The following is a 7,933-nucleotide window of genomic DNA, read 5'->3' as shown; positions in this document are numbered from 1 at the left end:
AGTTATTACGTAATTAGCTACCCTAACAACATCTTATAGTGACCATATCAATATTAAAAATCTTTTATGGTTTAAATAAATAGATTGACTTGGCAATCGCACTAAACAATCTAATTTAATATAATATGTTAATGTAATCTAATTTAATGTAAAGATACATTGTGTTTTCATGCGATGGCCAAGTCAATCTATTTATTTAAACCATAAAAGATTTTTAATATTGATATGGTCACTATAAGATGTTGTTAGGGTAGCTAATTACGTAATAACTTTAGACAGAAGGACCCTTAAGTAGGGACTGAATGAATTGACCGACTTGGTATTACATGGATCTCACAACTTTTTACGATAGAAGAACTGAGTTGTGAGACTTGGTTTTTTTTTTACAAGTTATGTTTTTGATGGCATCTCATTTCTTTTTATAGATAGTCCTTTTCTTATTTTTGTATGTAGTCTTCCTCTTTTTCTTTTCCGGTACTACTACTTGAGCTTCAGCTATAGTTTTTCTCAAAGCTCACTCCCTGTCTCTATAGGTTTTTCTCGTAAACTTTGATGTTACAAGTTTTGACAAGTCTGGACGGTAAAAGCTTCTTAATCTGTTGTATTCACAAATTGAGGATTCCTGCGCTTTAATACTTCCAAAGTCGACATTAATTAGATGTAAGCCATCCAGACTTGTAACTCTCTAAACTGCCACATAAGCTTGACCGGATGTGAATACTACAGAACCGATATCCATCAGTGCATTATTTAGACTTAGGCCCTGACTTTTGTGTATAGTTATAGCGTAGGCTATACATATGGGAAACTGTTCGCGATGAACATAAGCTCTATTAATAATTTTAAATTTAGTTTTGACCGGACTAAGCTCGTAAACATTTTCTTTATTAAATGTAAAGTATATTTTCTTAATTATTTTTGTATTTTCCGGATCAACCTTTTCTCTTTGCACTATACTGATAGAACCATTAACTAAACCGAGACTCACGTCAATATTTCGCCTTAACATGACTTTTGCTCCTATTTTTATAATTATGTTCTCTTCCAGGCCTGCAGTCATAGAAGCATCGTTTTCATATTTTTTTATGCAGTCATGAGCTCTTTTTGTTACGTATCTGAGGCAATCTATGCTATCTACAGCTGTAAGTTTTATTTCGGGGTGTGGAAGAGATTTAAGCATTGCAGTATTTAATTGTTGACACATGTAGGTAATAAGCAAACGGTATCATCAGGAAGTTTCTAGAGGTGTTCAATTATTTCAATTAATCTGTTTTCATTTGAATTGGATTTGAGAGTTATTAATCTAGTCGAGAGTAAGTCGCGGTCTTTTTGTATAGTCACACCTAATCTTATTCTATTTAGCATTTCAACAAAGTCAGAATCATTGAGCTGTCGCATGTTGATTGTAAGTTCATCGTATATGAATAGTTCAATCCACAGATTCGGTATATTGAGGGAACCTAACAACTTGTTAGTTTCGGCAGTTGATAGTTTTTCAAAAGGTGACTTTTCTCTTCCGGCGGAAGCTGTAAGAGATCTGAGAAAATACAAGATGTTTTTTTTCCAAACCACCCATTCTGATCGTCACTTGTGTCAAAAATTTCAGATAAGTGTAAATGAATATATGTTAAAGTAACATTAGATATCATCGTCACTTCGTCTATGATAAACAACACTACTTCTTTCAAATCTGATCTCAGAACTTGGAGCACTTCATCAGAAAGTGGCTTGTACTTCGGTATTTGCTTGTCTTCTACAGGCAGCTGCAAATAGTCTATGTATAGTCAATCCATTCACATTGAATGCCACTATTCCTGTTGGAGCACTAACTCCCCCTTTTTTGTTTAAATACGTCTTAACCCAAACTTTCAAACTTTTTACTAAAAAGTTCCTTCCAATGCCACCAGTTTCACTCACAAAACAGCGTAAAACGTCAGCGTTAATATCAGTTGTGTACATTTTATTTGTGATCATATCGAAGATTCTTTTTTGATCGGCATTAAGTTCTGCGATCATACATTGAAGATCAGTTTGCTCTTCTTCTACCAGATTGATTCTCTGAAAGTCATCCATTGTGTTTGCAGCTTCCACAGCTTCAAATTGAATTATTTCAAATTAGATATTGTTACAAACCTGTAATTTTGCTTCCCAGCGTGAATAGTGTCCTCATAAGAAAGACCGTTTAACAGTAATCTGTATTGGATGCTGTCGGATGCCAAGCCAGTGATCCCAGAGTTTGGTGACAAAATTGGTGACCATTTGGCGACTTGGCGACGAATTTGCCGTCAAAATGGAAAATGCTCGAAACTTAGAGAAATTTATCGATACGTCCATTATTACACGCATATTTTAGTTTTTCCTCGATTTATACACTAAACACTAATTTTTTTCTAAATTTTAACCTTCTATGTCTGCTAAAAGTGCCTTAGAGTTTTGATGATCGGTCAGTCAGTCAGTGACAAAATTCACAAACTTTGACTAGTTATAATTCTTAAACTACTGGTTCAAATTTAATGAAATTTGAAATATAACGCGTTTATATAATGCCTGCTTAGTTACTGAAAACTCAGGCTTCTATTTTTATCCAGAACGAAGTTATAGGGGGTTGAAAAGGGCCTGAACTGTTTCGAGAAAAGGATGGTACGGCCATGCCGCTTGTTTTTGCTCGACTTGGCGGGGGCACTGCCGTGCCCCCAGATTGAATTGTTTTATGAGCATAATGCAACTTAAGTATTTAATCTGATACAATTTTCGCTTATATCATAAAGTTGAAATTTTCAATGAAAACAAATAATTAACATGAGTGTATGAGCATAAGCACAAGGCTTTCCCAAACTGATAAGAATCAAACCCTTATATATATAAAAAAAATACTTTGCTGCAGAGCATCTCTCAAGGCAAAGAAAGTATCCAGTACATCTTGAGTGAACAAAAATCAATCTCTTATTCCGCTATCTCCACCACTTGTTCCACGTGTAAATGCAGCGCACTCATCTCAAAAGCTTTCAATCGCGGTGATCAAGATCTTGAAACTTGGCAGACATTTATTAAAGTTTTTGAAATCGCATTCTCTAAAAGCGAAAGCCACATACCGAAAAACTACATAATCCAAAATTTTGAATAGCTTTAAATGCCTTTGAATTTAATTTTATCGCTGTGATAAATACTGTTTTTTTTCTAGACGATATTTTATCTGAATATGAATTTTGAAGTTTAGATCTTTATACATTATAATTTTAATGAAGACATTGAGGAATTGGCTAGGGAAACATTGTCTTCATCTCGAATACTCCCTTAATACGATCAGATTATTAATTAAATCCTAGCTTTTTCAGTTATCAATAAAGATTTAAATAAAAGACAATTGAGAAGCAAAGAAGCAGTATTTAAAAGAAGCTCTTGCGAATGCTTCTCTCACAGTATGTGTTTGCCTACTCCACAGTTATATTCTCAGGCAGCCTAAAGGGAGAACCGCAAATGCAGTTGAAAGTCCTTTAAAATTTCTTTGTTGTATAGAAAAATAACGTGTCAAGAAAAAGAAGTGTTTTTTCCCTTTTTTACTGTGTTGTATACTATGAGCGAAGCTATGATGGAAAGACTAATGATTATAGAAAAAAAGAGTAAAAAAGTGATTAAAATAGTAAAAATTCTATATTATTTTTATTCTATAAAAGGGATTTAAAAAATCATCAATTAGCATTATTCCATCTTTGTAAGTAAGGTTTCTTAAAATTTGTTTAAAAGAAATTATGTAAAAATTATATTATGCAATACTCTCATTTTCTGGAAAATCGAATCTCATCCGAGAAATACCAAGTTCGGTTAAAGTAAAAATATCCTTACCTGATGTGTTTTAATAAAGAAGTTGGACAAAAATATGAAAACATTTTTTGAAGATTTGAAGATTTTTTTTTATTGAAACGTGCGGGTGGAGCTGGTATTTTCGCCTACTAATTCCACCTATACAACGGCATGAATACAATGCGCAGGTCATTCATTGTCGGTGCACTGTTCTATGAAGGTGCCATTGCATCATGTCAGAGTTGACAGACTTCGAACTTGGGCAAATTATTGGAGCGCATAAGGTGAAGGTGTTTAGTGTTTTAAGAGGTACTGTATCGAAGATTATTCCGCATATTCGAAATGTGAAAAAACATCATCCGCTAAAACACAGCGTGGACGAAAGTGTGTGTTGAATGATCATGGCAGACAATTAGTAAGGAGGGTTGTAACGAAAAAGAAGCAGTTCACAGCTGTCAAAGTTACTGTTGAAATGAATGTTATACTCACAAACCATGTCAGTATCAAAACAAACAGAAGGGAGCAGCTGCATTAGCATGGTATTTCTGGCCGAGCTGCAATTCAAAAATCATTCATCAGTGATGCTAATGCTCGTAAGAGAAAAAAGTGGACTGTGAAAAAATTGTCAAAAAATTCTGGACTGTGAAGAATTGGAAGACAGTAACATTTTCAGATGAGTCTTGTTTCACTCGGTTTCCCACTTCTGGCCGAGTTTACATCTGACGAACGCCATCCCAAGCTTATAATACAGACTGCTTATTGTTAAGAGTAAAACATGGCGGAGGCTCTGTGATGGCTAGGGCAGCCGTATCGTGGTATCCAGTGGGCCCCATGACAACTCTGCTAAAGAGCATTACTGCCAAGGATTGTGTAAACGTTTGGCCGATAAAGTCCATCCCATGGTACAAATCTTTTCCCCAAAGGTGATGGTGTCTCCCGAGATAATAATGCATCTGTTTACACAGCTCACAATGTTCACTGAACATTGTTCATGACTGGTTTCCTGAACACGAGAATGATTTATCACATCTCCCCTGGCCACCACACTCCATATTATTTAACCATTTTGGTCTACATTGGAGAGAAAAGTGCGTGGTCGCCATCCAACACCATCATTGTTACTTTAACATGCCACCGTTTTGCAAAAAGGGTGGAACAAGATTCCCTTGGCAACAATACAGAAACTGTATTTATCCATTCCGAGAAAACTACAAACTGTCTTGAATGCCAACGGTTTCTCTAAACTATATTAGGCAAGGACGCGTGTTTTTTTAGATGTTCCATATTTTCGTCCAACCCTTGTATATCAAAAAACGTCAACAATTCTTTCACGAAACTCATATTAGCAAATGAATCAAAATCTTTATGGGCGTGATTACAGAACAGGAATTTTAATTGCGTTTTTATGTTTAACTACTACTTCTGTCGACCAAATGCTTCGCAGAGATTAAAGCTTGCTAAAATTTTTAATTAAATATTTTTTGTAACTTAATTTTAATGGCTTCTTAAGCAAAATAATTTTGAGTTTCAAATTTTGATAGATGCATAATTTTATGCTATTTTAGAAGCCTTATATCTTTCTTTCATTTCATTAAGCATTTACCTTATTTTCAGTCAGCTCCCCTGAAGTTCGTAAAAAATGAGTATATTTTTCTACATCTAGCCTTTTAAAAATATACCTGATTTCAACTAAAACAATGTAAAATTTAGCCTTTTCCTCATGTTAATAGTATTTGAAACATAAATTTTAATCTTTCAGAGATTCTATCGAGAATTAAGTAAATATATCGCTAGATTTATGAAATCTGTTATAATAATAATTATTTGTATTAAAGGTAGAATAGTAATTCGGATGATAAAACAAAAATCAAAAGACATCCGCAACTTTAATAGTAACTTTTATCAATAAATCTGGTATTTTTCTAGAATTTGTATTATTATTTTGTATTGTATTACTATTTTTGTATTATTGTTCGTAATACGTTTTATATTTTTTTCAGAATGCTTTTGATTCTTGTTGGAAAATTTCTTTAAAATATTTTTTTTAATTGATTGGGTAAAAAAATGGGTACTATTAAAAAGATATTTGAATTTTCAGATGATGCAAAAATAATTTTTGTACTGTAATATTTTTAAAGGTTATTATGGAAAGCACAAAATAGTTGCCTCATTTTTTAAAAAAAATTCTAATAATTTTTTTTTGAAAAAAAAATAGCTCCCTCTACCCTCCAAAGTGTATGTCGGTAGTTCTAGATGAAAGGGTCCCGCTTGTACAACGCCCACTCATTCACCTTTATTATTGTAAGTAAAGATGAAGATTAGGATGTAGAACACCGGAATTCATAAATCTGAAAAAAATCTTATTCCCAAAAGAAAAATATAAAAAAAACCCCTAATAGATAACATTACAAAAATCTAATTATAATGATACAATGAAAGTTTCGACTATTCTATGTAACGTGCAACAATAACTTTAAAGATTAGCTGTCTCCAGCGACCAACTATACGTTAACTACATTAATTTATGTTAGTAAAATTTGAGAAACTGCATCCCAAGAATTGTGAGTACTATTTCAAACAAAATTTGAGCAATAAACATTGAGTATTCTGATGGGCTAGGAATATCTGCTGATTGACGAAATTGCGGGCGAATGAAATCAGCATAATTGGTGCAGTTGAGATATCTGCCAAATTTTATTTTGAGATACATCTCGACACTTTCGGACAGTCGTCAATTTACGACGCATCTAGGGGCAAAGAGCTGTAATCGAATCGGCAGAGTGATTGTGGTGAAAAATATCTTAAATGTATTATGGAGGAACGCTTTTTGAATCTTTCAGCGAAAATTCTACCTTTTTAAAGCTTTCAACGAACATTTTTAAATGCCAGTAGCTCTCATTTTCTTCGCTTTCCTGCTTAATTTATTTATATAGACAAGGCACCTTCAGCGACTAGCAGTTTAGCCACTATGTTAATAGTATTTATTTAATTATGTTTTTTATAAATTGTAACTTTAGCAAATTTTATAAATCAGACTTTATCACACAAAAAGAAATTAGCAATTTAAATAATCCTTATCTTGATAACAATAAAAGTTATCGTGACTTTGTAAGTGTGTTTCACATCTCTTCCCCGAGAACTCCGATTAAACTTTGCTTTTCTGGACAAGAGACCTCCAGCATTTTTAAATGCAAAATCTTATTGAATATCCAATTAATTAAAAAAAATAACAGAAATTTGTCTGTAATACTTCAAGAGAAAATTATTCTAAAAGAAATATTTTAAAATCATCTTAAAATTTAAACTTTTATCTTCTCAGTGATATCAAATTTTTTGTGTTTTTACACAAAAAATTAATTACCATTAACTACCATTAATTTGTTTAAAAAAATTAACATAGACGGTTCTGAAAATACTGCAACAACAAGACTCTTAATAAAATTCTACTATCATCATCATCGTTATTTTGATATTCTGTTTCATATCTTTTAGAATTATTTTTTATTGATTTGAGGTATTAATTTGACAATCTCTAAAAGAGTCGAATGAAAGAATTGATATATTTATATGCTTCAAGCGATTACAAGTGACCAAGGGTAGCCAATCAAGTGTTTGGTTTAATAAAATGATTATAAGTGCTATAATAATTTATACGAAATTATTTTTTACATTTAAAGTATTATACGCAAATATATTTCAATTTTGAGCAATGCCGGGTTTATCAGCTAATGTAATGGAGGTGGAACATTCTGAGTATTTAGCAAAGCTTACAAAGTGGTGAAATGAATAGGCAAAATCACTCCAGCTATGGGGTTTGGGGCTCTATCAATCTTATTTTACCATATCTTTTGAAAAGAGACGGTTGAAGGAGTTCCCGTCCTTTGATGATGCATTCATTGATTTTGAGCTTCAAATGCAATAAAAATTGATGAAATCTGTACGATAGTCGAGGGAAGGAGTTTTTAAATGCTTCAAAGTGAAGAGCTGTGAATGGCCGACAACCGTTGGTGATTTAATTGGGGTCATAATTTTGCATGTGAAAGACAAGTTGATAAAATCGATTGATGGCTGTGGAAATCTGCAGAGTTATTTCCCCATAGTGAAAGCACAGTGAAGTATGTTTTTGAAATTT

This window comes from Argiope bruennichi, chromosome 8 (assembly GCF_947563725.1).
Source record: "Argiope bruennichi chromosome 8, qqArgBrue1.1, whole genome shotgun sequence".
Lineage (NCBI taxonomy): Eukaryota > Metazoa > Arthropoda > Arachnida > Araneae > Araneidae > Argiope > Argiope bruennichi.
Note: the sequence above shows the minus strand (reverse complement) of the source record.